The following is a 19561-nucleotide window of genomic DNA, read 5'->3' on the forward strand; positions in this document are numbered from 1 at the left end:
GATTGTCTTATTGTATCTGGGCACACATAAGGTGGTTGACTTGTATAAGGAACATATACGTTGATTGTCTTATTGTATCAGGGCACACATAAGGTGGTTGAATTGTATAAGGAACACATAAGTTGATTGTCTTATTGTATCAGGGCACACATAAGGTGGTTGACTTGTATAAGGAACACATAAGTTGATTGTCTTATTGTATCAGGGCACACATAAGGTGGTTGACTTGTATAAGGAACACATAAGTTGATTGTCTTATTGTATCAGTGCACACATAAGGTGGTTGACTTATATAAGGAACACATAAGTTGATTGTCTTATTGTATCAGGGCACACATAAGGTCGTTGACTTATATAAGGAACACATAAGTTGATTGTCTTATTGTATCAGTGCACACATAAGGTGCCTGTCTTGTATAAGGAACACATAAGTTGATTGTCTTATTGTATCAGGGCACACATAAGGTGCCTGTCTTGTTGTAGGAGGGCACACATAAGGCGCCCGTCATATTGTATAAGAGCAAAGATAAGGTGCTTGTGTTTTTATATCAGGGCATACATAAGGTGCTTGTCTTGTTGTATCAGGAACACATAAGGCATCTGTCATATTGTATCAGAACACGCATAAGGTGCCTGTCTTGTTGTATCAGGGCACACATAAGGTGTCTATCCTGTTGTGTCAGGGCACACAGAAAGTGCTTCCGATATTGTATCACGGCAAGGGTAAGATGTTTGTATAATTATAATATGGCATACATAAGGTGCCTGTCTTATTGTATCAGTGCACTCAACAGATATATGTCATATTGTATCTGGCCATAGATTAGGTGCCTGTCTTCTTGTTTCCGGGCATACATGAGGTGTTTATCATATTTTATCAGGTCACACGTAAGGTGCCTGTCTTCTTGTTTCCGGGCATACATGAGGTGTTTATCATATTTTATCAGGTCACACGTAAGGTGCTTGTCTTGTTGTATCAGAACACACATAAGGTGGTTGTCTTATTGTATCAGAAACACATAATGTGCCTCTCCTATTGTATCAGAACAGGCATTAGGTGCTTGTAGTATTGTACCAGCGCACACAAAAGATGTATATCATATTGTATCTGGCCATACATAAGGTGTTTATCATGTTGTGTCAGGGCACACATAAGGTTCCTGTCTTGTTGTATCAGGGCATACATAAAGTTCCTGTCTTGTTGTATCAGGGCACACATAAGGTGTCTGTCATATTGTATCAGGGCTAAGATAAGGTGGCTGTCGTATTGCATCAGTACACAGATAAGGTGATTATGATATTGTATCAGGGCACACATGATGTGACGGTCCTATTGCATAGGTAAAGTGGCCGTGCTGTAGTATCAGGATAAAGGTAAGGTGAGTGTCTTATTGCATCAGAACACAGACCATTGTTATATGGAATGTTTGGACGCATGTAAGTTACGGACGTATTGTTTTAGGGTACAGATAAGGTCGTACTGTACTCGGGAGAAATCGCATTTTCTACTGTCCAGCGAGAAAATGGTAGTTGCTACCTACCAACTTCCGGTTTGTCATGGACAGCGCTTTCCCCCTGTGTCCACTCACCTGGTGAAAGTTTGCAGCAATTTGATTTTCCGTTTGAGCTCGATGTCATAGAAACTGTTTTCGGATCAACCGATCCCGTACTCTTGTCGTTGACCTGGGAAACGATGGCACGTGGACACGACCTTTCGGATCCGCACGTTGACCAGATTCCATCATTCCGATAGCCCGTAGACGCTCTGGGCGTTACCGACGCGACATCGCTAGTACACAATAAACGAAATCATGTAAATTACAATTGTATGGTACGCAGAATCAATAAGATTGACAGAAAAAATGATCCATAGAAATTATTCAACCTTCTTTGACAATGTCAAAATCAGGAATTGCACCCTACGCACGTACAAACTGTATGATGCGTCTTGTTTTTATGTTTGCAGATGTAAACGTTCTTGCATAGGATGTTTGTCGTCATCATTTATCTTTGTTCTTATTCTTGGTAGGAAGATTTCATATTTCATGATCGAATCCTTGTTTTGAAAAGTATATAAAGAGATATATTAACGCTTACCAAAAGGACAAGCAGCCTTTGAATTTGACTTAGATAGAGAGTTGATTGACAAGAACCAGACAAAAACAGTACAGTCACAATTGCGTTGGCCTTGTACGTGTGATGGAGGTGGATATCCCGCAGTTGCGGCCGACAGATTCCAAACGTTGGCACGTGGAAACAATGATAACTATTTGAGGGCACAGCAGATGAATATACTGTTGTTGAACTGGAAGAGTCTTCTTCATGAAGTCCAGTATTTTGGGAGGTAATGTAGATAATGCACCTAATGGTGTGAACCCCAGACTAAAATTTATAAGTTCAACACTAACCTTTTGGTTTGGACTTGAATGCTTGGGGTACCGGAGATCGGATTCTCGCCAGTATCACACTTAGTGTGGTGTCTCTAAGGGGGGTTCTACGTTATCAACACAATTCAGTCTGCGGGTTCATATCTTCTATTTTACTGAGACAATATGTCCGAACTCTCACAGGTGCATAGCCTGGTCACTTATATAGTCAGCCTCATTAGCTGAGTTCTCACACTCAGTCCCTTGTCCGCGAGGCCATGCACCAGGTCTTGTGGTTTGGCCTCTGTGGTTGTTATTCAAATAAGTGCCCTGTGCCAAGTTGTTAAATGAAGGCATAACTACAGTGTGGATATATGGTGTCAGTTCCATGATCGTTGATACCTCTCTGTACTCCTGTTCCTTTGACAGTATGGGTATAATGACCAGGATAAAATCCCGCAGATGTCGAGTGCATATAACCTGATGGAATAATGTCCCCATTGGTTTAAAGCTTATTGTTGAACCCCCGACCAGTACATTAACTATGGAAAATGCTACCTGAAAGTCAAGATACAGCTATGCGGCTGTCCAATCTGCGGATATGATTAGGAGAATGAAGGTTCACTGACTGGTGTATAATTAGTGGGGGAAGCAATCTGGCATATCCTCCTATTAAGTAAACATGTTATTGTAGATTTGACACATCTTACTTCAAATTCAAAACCTGTCCATCCTGATTTGGTTTCAATATTACTGAGTGAGTGAGTGAGTGAGTGAGTGAGTGAGTGAGTGAGTGAGTGAGTTGGGGTTAACGCTGCTTTTAACACTATTCCAGTTATTTCATGGCGTATCAGCTTAATGTGAGAGAAAAGCCCGACGTGATGAAGGCCTCAGACGTTTACCTCTTCGGTGAAACCCACGAGCACGGGTATGGTGCTGACAAACCTAGAAACATAATCAGGGCGAACCGAGATTCGAACCCACAATCATAGGTTTCTGGCTTGCCCAAGGGACGCAACTCTGCACAGCGAATCGCGGCGCCTGCGACACACCGGGCCACCCGTGCCCCCCAATGTTATTGAAAAGTATGAAGTTAAAATAATGGATATCCTTTGTGTTTAGAAATCATTATGGATGAATTTTCGTGGACTGTTGTCACAAAAATCTATCCCATACACTGTAGCAAACCGATCCTGTTAAAGTTGATTTTTTCAAAAGCATTGGTCACTTTGGATACATTCTACCCTGGACACCCGTGATCAGTTACTGTGCAAGTAATGCCATTGGGGAAGTAAGCAAGCAAACAACAACACCGTCCTCAATGATATGATTTTAAGAATGTGAGAGCTTCGATGTCCAAACGTTCCCACGTCCACATTCGTGCACTCGCCTACTTTTTCGTTAGAGAACATGTGCAAAAGATTCGTCCGTCTCATACCTTCCAGGTACATGTTAAGTTTTAGACCTATACACTGGTTATGTTCTTGAAGTACAAGGGGCAATACAGTCTAAATAAGTTTTCATGATCTTCCTAATGGTGACAGACCGCCTTGTGGTCTTGTTGATAGAGCGTCACTATAAAGGAGGTTAAAAATAATAATTTTTGTTACCCTCTCTGGCGCTCAGCATGAAGGGGATAAAGGACGGACTGATCGTTTCAGAGTCTGTATACTTCGTCAACGTCGGGCATGCGCTGTTACAACCCCTAGTTTTCATTTCTTGAATGTTACACTGAGCGTTGACGTTGTCGATATTCTATGCATGATCGACCTTCAGTGCAACTGTTCTCACTAACCATTGCGGGAAGAGAGGGGATTCTGGGTGAACCTGCATAATTAAGGGGGGAAGCAGCCTGCATAATAGGTGCAGGAAGGAATCTGCATAATAAGTGGAGGAAGCAATCTGCATAATAAGTGGAGGAAGGAATCTGCAAAACAGGTGTAGGACGCAATCTGCATAATAGGTGAAGGAAGTAATATGCATAATAGGTGGAGGAAGCAATCTGCATAATAGGTGGAGGAAGAAATCTGCATAATAGGTGGAGGAAGCAATCTGCATAATAGGTGGAGGACGCAATCTGCATAAAAGGTGGAGGAAGGAATCTGCATAACAGGTGGAGGACGCAATCTGCATAATAGGTGAAGGAAGCAATATGCATAATAGGTGGAGAAAGCAATCTACATAATAGATGGAGGACGCAATCTGCATAATAGGTGGAGGAAGCAATCTGCATAATGGGTGGAGGAAGCAATCTGAATAATAGGGGAAGGAAGCAATCTGCATAATAGGTGAAGGAAGCAATCTGCATAATAGGTGGAGGAAGCAATCTACATAAAAGGTGGAGGAAGCAATCTGCATTATAAGTAAAGGAAGCAATCTGCAAAATAGGTGAAGGAAGGAATCTGCATAATAGGTGGAGGAAGCAATCTGCATAATAGGGGAAGGAAGCAATCTGCATAATATGTGAAGGAAGCAATCTGAATAATGGGTGGAAGCAATCTGCATAATAGGTGAAGGAAGCAATCTGCATAATAGGTGGAGGAAGCAATCTTCATCATTGGTGAAGGAAGCAATCTGCATAATGGGTGGAGGAAGGAATCTGCATAATGGGTGGAGGAAGCAATCTGCGTAATGGGTTGAGGAAGCAATCTGCATGGTTAGTGGAGGAAGCAATCTGCATTATGGGTGGAGGAAGCAATCTGCATAATGGGTGGAGGAAGCAATCTGCGTAATGGGTGGAGGAAGCAATCTGCATGGTTAGTGGAGGAAGCAATCTGCATGGTTAGTGGAGGAAGCAATCTGCATAATGGGTGGAGGAAGCAATCTGCGTAATAGGTTGAGGAAGCAATCTGCATGGTTAGTGGAGGAAGCAATCTGCATAATGGATGGAGGAAGCAATCTGAAAAATGGGTGGAAGCAATCTGCATAATAGGTGAAGGAAGCAATCTGCATAATAGGTGGAGGAAGCAATCTGCATAATTGGTGAAGGAAGCAATCTGCATGGTTAGTGGGGGGAGGCAATCATCATAATTTTTGAGAAAGCAATCTTCATTAATAGTAGGGGAAACGTTCAGACCTTTTGTGTCAGCATGGGCTTTGTGGTCGTAATTTCCCGTGCGATAACATGCAGCTTATCACCAGTGAAGCTCCCAGAGGAGAAAATTTCACTCAGGATGTTGTCATGCGAAAAGAATACGAAATTTATGTTTGTGACATTTTCTCGCTTGTCCACTGAATGAAGTAAGCACGTGTACGTGCTGGGTAGCCTCCCTGTGACAATCATGTACAGCGAGAACGAAACATCATCATCATCATCATCATCATCATCATCATCATCATCATCATTACCATTATCATTATCATCGTCAGCAGCAGCAACATCAGCAACCACAACGAAGCTACAAAAACCTTAGTACAATAGTCAAACAGAATCATATCCATGCGAGGATTGTCAATTTGATTGAGCAATACACGGTGCGGCGAAAAGATGGGCTTTAAGTAAGGACGGATGAATGGATGAGTTGATATTTGTCGTCGAATCCGCAACAACGAAAGTGAAAACAAATATATATAAAGTTGACAACAACAACAACAACAACAACAACAACAACAACAACAACAACAACAACAGCGGCACATAAATGGAGTTATCTCGCGAGTGAGTTTCAGATGGTAAATATTCTGTATTAGAAAAGAACAATATTGTATAAACATTGTATACGCGAGCCAAAGTATGCAATTATAGGAAAATGGTGAAATCAATGAGGCTTTGTCCCCCACTGGCTTTCACGTCGACATCATGGGCGTGATCCGTGCATGTGTATGTCATGGACCTGCCCGTGCTTCTCAGCTCAATTAGTGCTGACCGAACTGCGAGTTCACTGTGATACATTGTGTACTTACCTCAGTGATTCAGAGGGGAAAATGTCAGAATGAGCTAATTACTGTAATACCGCATGCACACCGTAACAATACACCAGAGCAACAGCTGGTTAGACCACACAGCATCGCCCGGCAGTGCTTGTTATTTTACACTTTGCCTGCTTATGCGTCTGTCACGATTACTTCGGAAATTCCAGAGGGATCACAAAATAATGATGCATAGAATTTGTCTTTTTAAGGACAATAGTTTACGTTGCAAGATACTCGTCAAGTCTACATAGTGCTGTTCAGTCTGTAAAACCTATATTCTCTAGATTAAATATCGAAATCATATCACGATCGATGTCAAACATGTGCAGCTTCAGCATTCTTTTATGTCTGGAATAAATGCGTCCCCAAGTTATAGGATTGCACCGCCTCCGTGGTCTAGTGGTAGAGCGTCCGCCCGGAGAGCAGAAGGCTTGGGGTTCGATTCCCGGCCGCGTCATGCCAAAAGACGTTAAAAGATGGTACTTGTTGTTACCCTGTCTGGCGTTCGGCATTAAGGGGCTAAAACAAGGACTGGTAGGCTCAGAGTCAGTATGCTGTGTCTGAGTGGGGTATTCATGTTAAACTGCGGCATGGTATCTCAGTGTGCTAGCACTATAAATCGGAATCAGTAAGGACAAGTACCAGCAGCCACACACAAACACACACACACACACGTGCATGCACGTCGCTATATAAGTGCAATAATCTTAGACGCGACGTTAAACCCCATTTCACCTCACCTATAGGATTGCATGATATGGAGATGTTATGGACATCTTCCTTATCTAAAGCCATGTTGTCATTAGTAAATAATTTTTTAATTCGAAGTTTACATGATATACGGCTTTTCCATTGGACGAGAGGTCGGTCACATGACCGGGAAACTGACGTTCATAAGTGTATGAACGACACAATTTGACGAGATCGTGTTCTTGAAATGACGTAAACACTGACGGACTACTTCCACATTCCTGGGGAAACCCCTGGGAATTCCCTAGCACAAAAACAAACATAAGCGTTCTCTCTGATCATTTAGCACCTTTATTCTTGGTCTCAGCGTTTCAGTATACACTGAAAAATGTCAAACAGCGTGACTGCATGATTGTTCACGAATATCCTCGCTGCGGCCTATCCTAATGAACAAACGAAGAAATGCGCATCTAAACTATCGTAGTATCGACTCAAACCGTGCCTAGGGTGACATTTACTGTCTCCAGGAATCTATAAATTTACCGCAAATTAATCGCAAGCTCCGACGCTCATACAGTTTGGCCCTCACTCTACGAAGGTTCATACACCAATGAACTCACACAAAGTGAAGGTCAATTCTTAAGTAACCAAGGAGAATGTGTCATTGATTTAACCCGCACCCAGGCTAGTTGTAAACCAAGTTAAGGAACAGTCGGTTCCTTCATATAACTACAGTCCACAAGCCCACACGTTTACACGCCCATACGCCCATACGTCCACAATTCCACACGCCCACACGTCCACTCGTCAATGCATCCACAACTTCACCCGTCCACTCGTCCACCCGTCCACACGTCCACTCGTCCACTGGTCTGCGCGTCTATACGTCAACACGTCCATACGCCCACACGTCCACTCGTCGACACGTCCACACGCCAATACGCCCAAACGTCAAGACGTCCACACGTCCACACGCCCACACGTCCACACGTTCACACGCCCACGCGTCAACTCGTCAATGCTTCCGCAACTTCACACGTCCACTCGTCGACACGCCTAGGTCCAAGTCACTCTTGAATGATTTGAGCCAGGGATTGAGTTGGGCTTCCTACGTCGGGTAAGAATGTACAATTGATAGAAAAAGGCAGCTACAAGAAAATAAACAGTTCTAAGATGAAAATTTTAGACAAATTCAAACCGTATAACATCCCCCTTGCAATTGTGGTGTTCTTTTGCGCAAGTATTTATGATATGTTTGGTCATGTAAAATGTATGTAATGTAATGCTCTATCAGCATAATCGTTATTTGTCATCTGCTTTTTATGTGCTTGAGTACAGTTATTATAGCTTCCATCACGATTGTCCGCCCTGGACATCACGTGTATGTACACCATACAGAGAAAACAAACTCGCAACCAATCCACAATATCCCTTTATGCCGTGCCTAGACTTCTCTTATAAATGTCGCTGTTTCCACCATGAAACGACAAGATAATGAAAATCTAATACTGGTCGTGGCACGTGCTTGTTCGATATCCGATACACCATGTACAGTTGCCTTCCTCTGATATCCAGTTGGATTTTGCCATGCTTATATGCTTTGGATGCTTATATTCATAACCCATTTCCTATTTGGTAAAGGTAGGTGTATACACTTCTACTTTTCACTCACAAGTGTAGGAGTGCCATGAACCTTCCCTTGTCAACATGAAACTGTTGTTTATATAAATAGTATATCAGCCGCTCGAGGCTTTGGTGAACAATTGACTTGCTGTTGTATGTAGATTTGTAGTACTTTTAGCGTTGTCCTGTTGAAACAGCTCCCTCTGGCGGTCAATGATTGGAAGAAGGTGAGGTTGACGAATTTAGATATATGTAGCGATGTGCTGCCAAATTTACCTGAACCAGATCTCCTTGTGTAGGATATGCCTCCCCTCCCCACTCACACACACCATGATACTTACTAACATATATACTGAAATTGTCGAATTCAGGTACACGATGTGGGTCAAAACCCTCATTTCGACGTCGATGAACACGTTGACTTCCATATCGGCGATGAAGAAGAAATCGTGATTCATCGCTAAACCACACTCGTCTCCAGTTTCTCAATTTCCAAGGCTGTAAGGTATGGCACCAACGTAAGCGTCAATGTCGATGGATCTGTTGCAAAAAAGGGATGATAACAGGTCTTCTGGGTCGGATTCCAGCCTCGCGAAGATGGTTCCTGACAGTCTGGTCCTCCTCAAATCAGGGATGCGTCGGCCGGTCCCGGACGGTCTGCAATGGAATTGAACTGTGTAACGGTCCCCAATGCGGCACATGGTCTTGTGGTGGACGTTGAAGTGGCGTGTAACAGAAGACTGCTATTCGCGTGTAACAGAAGATTGCTATTCCCCTCTGTGGATACGTCCTATGGCGATGTTCCGATCGACAGCGCTGGGTCTCGGCATTTTCGAACTCGAAAAAACGGTGACAATTGAATGACAACTTATTGGCTTATGCTTGCCTTTTTATAGCCACTACCACGAACTACGAATGCCATAACTCGCACGTGCATTTTGCTTTACTCTTCCCCAACAATGCCATTTAAGACATTGCAAATCGACACTGGCTGCGTTTTGACGCATCGTTTGTCGACTATTATTAGACCACAAACATTTTCCAATAACATATATTCAATTTACATACCGGATTTTCTGTTGTCAGGTTCAATGACTTATATGGTAGTAAATGGTACTCAGGAATAATACAAGAACATGGAGTTTTTTCCAAAGTTTATTGCACACAAAACATAAACCTAACAGCACAATGATTACAAGTAAGTGAAATAGTGGTGACACAGCTACCTGTCAATATAACAGATACTTGTTTGCGAGCCGGATGCTAAAAGGGTTTTGTGATTTTCATTTTCGAAAAAATATGTACACTTACAGAATGTGCCGTGTTGGGGTTGAAATCAGAAGTGTCGAGGAATAAAAATCCTAATTACATATTGCAGTTCAATTCCTGTCAACAATTAGAGTGAATGCTTGCTGCCTTTCTCATAGCATACCATGTGTAAATCAAATATACTGAAACACAAAAGAAACGTCACCCCTAGTAACAATGCATGAAAATTTGTCATTTAAATATCTGGGTAATTTTTGTCAAAGTTTCTAATATTCAACATTACCTTGTCCGGAAAAATGAAATGAAATAAAAAAAATCGACCAAATGCATCACGGCAACGGCCATGGTAACCCGATGCACGTGAGTTCCGTGCAAATTGAAATGCACACGCTTTCCCCCATTTCTTGCCCTATAAAAATCCACCCAGATCGGATAACATTCATTCGTTATTGAATTGCTACCACATGCCAAGATTGAAAAGAAAATCAGCGACACCAAGACTTGGGCAATTGCAAGCTGGAAAAACCGCCCGGCAAGTAGCCAATGCATTTCAAGTCAACCGAAGGACCATATACAGGCTCCAGCAATGGTACCAGACCACTAACACCACAGATAACCGACCACGTAGTGGAAGACCAGGATCGCCAGATTGTGCAACAGCATCTTCAAGATCGCTTACTGCTGCGGAAACTGCTCTACAGACCATGGGTACACACCCGCGACACATTAGTGTGGACGCCGTGCGTCGACGACACCTCCACTGTCACAGGCCACACCGAGGATCCATTCAGTGGGCAACACAACACCAGCATTGTGCCACCAGCAGTGGAGAAGAGTCCTCTTCTCAGACGTGAGCCGTTACTGTATCTCAACAGCAGATGGCAGAGAGAGAGTCTGTCGACGCTGTGGTGGACGTTATTCGGATGCGTGTGTTGTTAAGAGAGACTCGTGGGGTGGTCCGAGCATCATGGTGTGGAGTGGAATTGGTCTTGTACAGAGGGTCGGCCCTGTGGTCTTCCAGAACATCGGTCCAGGGAGAGGCAATGGTGTCACAGGAGCTCGGTACATTGACCAAATCTTGAGACCACATGCCATACCTCATTTGGCACGTCGCGGCAACCACGAGTTTCAGCATGATAATGCCCGTGCCCACACACTGCGAGAGCAACACGAGACTTCCTCCAGCAGAATGGCATCAGAACCATACAGTGGCCTGCCCTCAGTCCCGATTTAAATGCCATTGAGCACCTGCGGGACGAGATTTAAAGACGACTGAATGACGTCCGACCAAGGCCGACAACTGCAGCTGAAGTGCGTCAGGCGTTCCTCAGAGTGTGGGCTCAAGTGCCTATGGCCTTCATCAACCGCCTCATCCATTCCATGTATCGACGTTGCACGGCAGTCATCAATGCACATGTCGGACACACGAGATACCGACTTGTGATGCCATTTCTCAGAGACTAGTGTTGTGTTTCACTTTAAGAACATTTGACACTTTAATTTCAACATTGATGATCAGTTTTGTCAAGTTTCATCTTTTAAATATGTCTCAAAGTATGTTTACAGTGTTTGGACAAATAAGGTTTCTCATATATATATATATATCTATGGTGACGTTTCTTTTGCATTTCAGTATATTATTAAGCATTCCATTAACAACGCGTGCTGACATCCTCAATGAGCCCTAACAACATCGCTAATTAATACATCATATTTAGAGGATAGTGTTCAAGACAAGCTTTTATGTTTGCACAAATAAAATATTGTATAATAATCCTTTGTCCTGCATATCATGTTGTTATAGCCTAATTAGAATATCTTAACGGATATACATTTCATAACTCTCTGTACGTCAACGTACATATCATGATTATGTGTGGAGGAATCACTATCAAATAGTGATGATACCAATGAGCGTATCCTGCCCAACCGGTGGTACCCGTCACAAACACATGCAAAAACAAATCAATTGTTCTTCTGGAATAAGGACAACAGAGGGAACATATGTTACAAGCCAGAATATGGAATTGTATCGGACACCACGTTTGTCACTGATGCTTCACATTTAAACATCTTCACATATAAATATACCATAAAACGCTTTGACAGCAGTAGTGAGGCTTTAAATGATGTAACCCTTGTCAAACAACTTTGTACACTCTATGAAATCTTCGTAAAAAGTGAGTGAGTGTGAGTATGGTTTTACGCCGCTTTTAGCAATATTCCAGCAATATCACGGCGGGGGACACCAGAAATGGGCTTCACACATTGTACTATGTGACACTAATTTTATTACCTCTGGATATAGAAACATCAAAAGAATGAACACGTTTAAAACAACAATATAATAATAAACAATAATAAATTGCAGAGCTTTTTCGAGTTCGAGTTATTACAAAGCTTTAATAATCACGGAGAACAGAAAGAAATGAACTGCTGCCTAATTTCTAACAGCTCATTCTTGGCATTAACCAATAATGAATTAAGCATAATAAACCATAATATGGTGGACTAAGCTATGTGTGTGATGCTGGTGTAAAGTAAAGTTGAAAACACGCACATCGCTAGCGTAATAAAAACACGTCTTTATGAACAAAACAGAAGATTTCCAAGGATAGTACTGATACCTAGTAAAATTAAATCTAAATTGGAACATAAATACATTCCAACAAAATTATGTGACGCTGATTGCGTTCAATGGATCATAAAATGACAGTGGAAACAGCAGAAGGGTGAATATAAAGATGGAAAGCGACGTCATCAGAATAAATCTGTTATATAATTTTACGTCATGGCTATTTGCAATTTTATCATGGTAGCCATATTCTGTGCTATTGTAAAACTGACACGTTTGCTTTTTACGTGGGTGAAGTGGGACCGCCCGTACCCACCTATTGTTTTATCAATGGTACAATATGTACTTGTAAGCTAGCAAGTTGACTAAATGTCCAAAGTAGAGACATGTCGGATGCTCATGTAGTTAGTTAAGTGAGAGAACATTAAAACCAACTGAAGCGAATTGATCACTGCATGATTAAATACACAATACATGTAGTGTCTGAGTGCATGGTCTGTGAAAATATACTAGTATTATGGCGACCGATTATCAGTGTTCAAAATTATGATTTTCGGGTCATATCTGTGCAGTTCATACGTTTTTATTGACTCATTGTCTTCCACATTATTGCTTTTTAAAACTGACAAAATTTAAAGCAAAAACATTTGGTCTGTTTTCATTGTCGGTAGTCGGGCGTGATATGAAAACGTAATGAAAAAGAGGAATCATTCCTTTTCCAAACATCATTTACTGTCAACGCAAGTCAAAATCGTCTTTGTGTCAAGCAAATATACTACCTGCTGAGCCACCTCACTGCCATACCACTGACTATATAAGTCTCTAAAACTCCTGACAACAAGTGTTGCACCTATGTGAAGGTTGGTAAGAAACACACCTGAAAGTGTTACACCTATGTCAAGGCCTTTAACAAACACACCTGTAAGTGTTGCACATATGTCAAGCCCGGTAACAAACACACCTGTAAGTGTTGCACCTATGTCAAGGCCGGTAACAAACACACCTGTAAGTATTGCACCTATGTCAAGGCCGGTAACAAACACACCTGTAAGTATTGCACCTGTGTCAAGGCCGGTAACAAACACACCTGTATGTGTTGCATCTATGTCAAGGCCGGTAACAAACACACCTGTAAGTATTGCACCTGTGTCAAGGCCGGTAACAAACACACCTGTAACTGTCGCACGTGTGCCAAGGCCGGTAACAAACACACCTGTAAGTGTTGCACCTATGTCAAGGCCGGTAGCAAACACACTTATAAATATTGAACCCAGGTCAACACAACACCCCTGCCCACCCCACCCTACCTCATCCATCAAAGTTCCAGTGGTGGCACCCAGGTCAAGGTATTTAGAACACAACACTCAACTTAACCCTATGCCACCCATCAAAGTTGCAGTGGCGGCACGCAGGTCAAGGTATAGACGTTGAGGTAATTGAGAGAGTCAGAGTGACCATAATACCATGGCTACCAAATCGAAACGTCGGCGGCAGTCAATAGCCTCCCATGTGTACTCTCACAGAATCCGTCGTCTACATTGATGAGCCTAAGTGACAATTCACTTTGATCTTCTCAAGCGACAACGGAGATTTAAACAGAAAATTTTCTCCAAATCGCAGTCGTAATGAGTTGGTTCCCACCTTTCTGAGTGAATAGAGTACAGTTTCCGTGTGTGTACTGCACGTCAGTACATGTCGACAACTTGCCACACATCTCGATACAAGATAGGAGGTTATTGTCAGATATTGTAATTAACATTTTCACCATAACGCTTATGGTATCCATGAATCTAAAAGAGTTGTTTATAGCCATGCATTCATTGAGACTTGATAACAAAATTAGTCTTAGAACATCTTCAGACATTGTTGTATCACTGGGCGAAGGAGTGGAGATACCTGTCATGGTAGTCGTTCTCGCAGGAGCAGTCGTTAATGCCAATGAGTCCAGAAAACTATTTGTTGTCGACCCCAGTGATGTAGGTGTATTGAAAGTAGTCGTGCTGCTTAAGGTGGGTGTTGTTGACCCTGATGATATAGGTGTTGGTGTCGTAGTCGGTGTGGTTATCGTGGGTGTTGTAGACGATGATGATGAAGGTGTAGTGGTAGTAGTCGTTGTGGTTAACGTAGGTGTTGTAGTCGCTGATGATGAAGGTGCATCAGCAGTTTTATTTAGTGTCGTAGAGGTTGTGAAACTGCTCCGTGAGTTTGTCTTGAGGAAAACGACTGGAGATATTACAGCAGTTGCAGTACTTGTGGTGGTCGCTGGCCTTGACGTTCGCACATCGTTTATGGTTGTGGATGATACAGTAGAAGACGTGGTGGTTGTTGGGGCTGTCAATGGCCCATGTGTAGTAGTGGTACTGAATGTCGATGAAGCTGTAGCAGCATCTACAATTATGGAAGTTTTGTCCCTAGCTGCTACCATCAATGCGGTTGCATCAATCGTTTGGATGAAGGAGGATGCGATCACAGTACTTGACGCTGCACCTGGGGCATTGAAGGCAATAGAGCGAATCAGATTTGTGTTCAAAGGTTTAATCAAGCGCACATTACTTCATTAATACATTCACAGTATGGGGTGTCTACGTTATCTGAAAGAAACTTTTTTAAAACTTGTTTATATAAATACCTATAAGTAATATACTGAACCAAATTAAAAACTTCACAATCCTAAAATTTTAAACATTTTGACCAGTTATCATTGTGGGCCCTTATTGTGTATTTAAACAGTTATGGCCATGTATTGTCTTAAGATAACACACATTTTTTGTGCAGGTGAATCGATCAAGATCATCTGCACAGCACTATAGTGGCAAAAGGGGTTTTTCACGTGCAACTGGTCACGTGGCCATACAAGCCATACTTGTTAGCAGTCATTAACAAAAAAAGAAAAACACAAGAAAACAAAAGTCTTTACGGCCATTTGTCATGCCACGCCTTTCAAATGTGCAACGTGAACGTGCCATAGGCATGTTGCAGACGGGAACGTCCGTAACTGAAGTCGCAAGGACGATGGGTTGTAGTCGACGGACTGTTTATGATTTACAGACGCGTCTACAGCAAACAGGTATCACCGCTGATCGCCCGCGGCCAGGTGTTGTGTACAGGAAGTTGACAGATTTCGAGGCGGAAGTGTCATGGTGTGGGGTTACCACCGTTCATTAAAATCCTTCTTTGGACATTAATGTTTAAAGATTACCTTCTCTGATACATTTGTCCGTTGTGTATCATATATGGGATTACTTTTAAAAATGTAAAGTTTTTAATTTGACTCACTCATTCCCACAATTCTAATAACCGCACAATCCTGAACAAAGTGTTATTTTTCTATTCTGGGATCGAGGAACGATCTATAATTTTGTCAAACTAAACCTCGCATGGTCAATTTTTCAACTATACTTTGCAAAGAAAAAAAGAAACGCAAAAGTAGTAAATATCTGATAGAGAGTTGCAATGCCGACATCCATTCAAAATTTATGACAAAAATGAATTTGTTATATATGCATGAATTGGGATTAATCTGTGTGAATAGAATAGGTACTGCAGAATTTTGGTAAAAAGGTGAGAAAATCGCAACAAAAAAACAAAACAACCACGTGTGAGCGAAAATATTACACGACTGGCAGAAAGCCAACGAAACAACACCAGTTTTTTCCACGTAGCACCAAGCACCATCAAAAGACTTGAATCGTTATCATACGCACGGGACAACATGGGACTGCCCCAGATCCGGTCCGATCCGGTTCACTGCTACAGCACAGGACAGATTCATACGGGTACGTCGAGTACGTGAAAGAACCACCATGGCCATCCTACAAGTACGGCATTACCATGATCGTGTAGAATATCAGCCAAGACAGTAAGGAACCGTTTTCGCGCTGAAAGTATTCGCGCAAGACGACCAGTTCGAGGTGTCATTTTGACAGACCTGCACTGTCGGCTGAGACGTCAATGGTGTCAAAGTCACAGTGCGGTGACAACTGCGATGGAGACAAGTTTGGTTTAGTGATGTTTTATGTTTGGCTGTGTGGATGGTAGACGTCACGTTTAAAGGCGTCATTGGGAACGTTCTTCATGAAACTGCAAACAGGATGTAGACAGATCTGGTGGTGGTAGTGTAATGATATGGACAGCCATCTTCTACACTGGTAGGACAGACTTGGTGCAAGTTCTTGGGAACTTAACGGCACAACGGTACTCGGATGACATTCTCCAGCCACACGTCCTTCCCATTATTCAACAAGCGAAAGTCATTTTCCTACAAGACAACGCCCGACCTCACACGGCAAGCCTTTTTCAGCAATCGCAACATCCAAGCTCCGCCATGGCCCTCCAGGTCTCCAGGTTTAAACCCAATCGAACATTTATGGAATGCACTGGATCAAAGATGACGAGCACATCAGCAACAACCACAGAACATCCGACAGTTGACACCAGCACTGCAGACAGTGTGGTTGAAAATTTCCTAGGCCACAATTTGAGATCTGAGCGCTGTTATAGTTGCCATTAGAGATATTGAGTTCAGATGACCTTGACCTTGAAACTTACACAATTCCACGTGTGTCAGATGGAACCTGGGTCAATACGTTGATTATTTCTATGATATATAAATATTCATCTAAGATTACTTTTGCGTTTCATTTTGTTTAAGAGAATACATGACAATAGATACAATTTGATTACTCCAACAGCTGTAATTGACAAATGTGTCTTTGATTGCTGAAAGTTCTTTCGAAATAACAATTCATTACCACATGTTCAATTTGATTCTTGATGCAGTTGTCATACATACCATCTTCCTTTACACATAAAGGTAAGTCCCCGTAAACGCCATGTGCCCGCCACGTGTAGGACTCATCACAGACCATCATTCCTTGCGCTGCAGTTTCCCCGGAAGTGCCGGTGTATTCTTTGTCACATGTGTAGCTAATGACGTCAGTGTATTTCCGTCCACTTCCTCGGACGATGCTGACAACCATGTTGGAGTGTGAAGGCGGTATTGGACAGGTGCCCCCTTAACACAGAGGGAGATCGTGGTGCATTTAAGGGGAGTATAACAGGCATGGGAATTAAGGGAACCACAGTTGAATATTGTTCCGTCAGAAGTGAACGATCGGTGACGATTTGTTAATATCGTTTTGGAAGTGCGGTATGATGTCTTTTATCGTACTTCATTATTACCCATCAAACAGTTTTACCAAACTCATGTGAGGATACAACCAACATCGTTGTAGCCGACTGAGGTTATATCCTAATTTTAGATACTCGGAGCTTACATAATATAATGAGACAAAAAAGCATCCTAGAGAACGATAAATTAACATGTTGTGGCTTTACATGCTGTGAGTAGTTTGCCATGCCGTGTTGTATGGTGTAGGAGTAATATATTTATATTTTTGCGCGTTAACATGTGCTTATAATTAGACGTTTCTCGAAACGAGTAACACTCACGTCTCCAGATGGTGCATGTGTCATGACAAGCCTCCTTCATGTATTCGGAGTTGCTGTCACATTTTCCTTCCTGCACCCACGTCAGACACTCACAGTGTAGGTCCCCCTGGGCGTCTGTCAACAGCAGTGTACGCAGGTCACACCTCGAGAATAGGGCATGTAACATTCTACACAACGTCCGGTCTCATTACTTCATTTCTTTTGTGCTGACATCACCACTACATAGCCATGTTTGAGGGTTTCGCCAAAGTCTGAGACCTGCATCACTGCTTCCCCCCATAGTAAATTGACACGTCGTGATACAACTCTTTGTGATATATCTCCAATTTTCTATTGTTAAGATTACTTACGTATTTGTTTCATTCAATTCCCACCCGTGAAGATCCGGGGAAGAATAGGTCTTCAGCAACGCATGCTTGCTGTGCAAGGTGATTATGCTTTAGCTTGTCGTTAAAGGCGACTAACGGGATCGGGTGGTTAGACTCGCTGACTTCGTTGATGCATGTCATCGATCCCAATTGCGTGGTTCGATGCTCATGATATTAATCACTGGATTGTCTGGTCCAGACTCGATTATTTACAGGCCGCCGTCACATAGCTGGAATATTGCTTAGTGCGACGTTAAACAACAAACCAACTAATCATTCAATTCCAGACTTGAATAGTATGTATAATTAAAAAGCGTCAAACCCACTCCCAAAAGCTCGCTCAAAGCGTAATATTTATGACCCGATCTATGGATCAGTGTGTTCTAAAATTGCATTATCATCTGCCTAGGAAATAAAGAATCCAAACTGCATTATGAGGCGTCAGGGTGTTAACTTTCATCTTATTAATAGTAGACATTGTAAATCATAATCATGAATTCATATCTTTTGAAGAATTCAAAGACATGTACAAGATAAACTCAACTTTCTTGGCTGTTTATGGTATTGTTTGTGGTATTAAGGATATTTGACCAGTTTGAATTTGACTAAACTCCCTACTGACTCTGCAGAAGAACATCGCTGTGCTATTAAAAAGATCTTCTCTAAAATTACAGGCTCTAAATATATTTATATTAATATTCTTGTATTTGTTGATATGAAAACAAGAGGCCAGCAAAAGTGGGAGTTACAGTTTGGAAAATTGAATTGGAATATTATTTGTATTAAGCCTTCTAAAGCAACACAAGAGGTGAAATTGCGTTGGTTTCAGTATCGAATCATACATAGAATACTTGCAACTAATTCTTTGTTGTTTAAAATGAATACTTCTGATACCACGCTTTGTTCTTTTTGCAAATGTTATGATGAAACTATTGTACACCTTTTTGGGGGGAATGTGAACTTGTACAAGTATTTTGGAAAACCTTCTTAGATTGGATAAATAAATGTAACCATGTACATCATATGAAATTAAGCGCTGAACTTGTATTATTTGGTGTTAAAGAAAATATTGTTACTGACAAAGTTTTTGATCTTCTTATTTTAATAGCTAAATCTTTTATATATTTCTGTAGATTAAAAAAAGCAAATCTTTGCTTCTCAATATTTCACAAAGATGTTTGTCTGAGATACAAAATTGAGAAGAATTTAGCCTTTACAAATGGTAATGTAGCAGCATTTTATGAATCATTGATCTTTTATCACATATTGTTTGAAGAAGCAGAACAGCAATAACATGTGTATCTCTT

At 41.8% G+C, this 19561-nt stretch overlaps 1 pseudogene; it reads right to left on the minus strand.

The window, feature by feature from the left end:
• Nucleotides 1–5436: 5436 nt before the first annotated feature.
• Nucleotides 5437–18045, minus strand: LOC139465576 (uncharacterized; annotated as a pseudogene).
• Between the last annotated feature and the right edge of the window lie 1516 nt (nt 18046–19561).

The sequence above is a fragment of the Haliotis cracherodii genome, unplaced genomic scaffold, assembly GCF_022045235.1.
Source record: "Haliotis cracherodii isolate W230 unplaced genomic scaffold, xgHalCrac1.p SCAF_18, whole genome shotgun sequence".
In the NCBI taxonomy this organism is placed as follows: Eukaryota; Metazoa; Mollusca; class Gastropoda; order Lepetellida; family Haliotidae; genus Haliotis; species Haliotis cracherodii.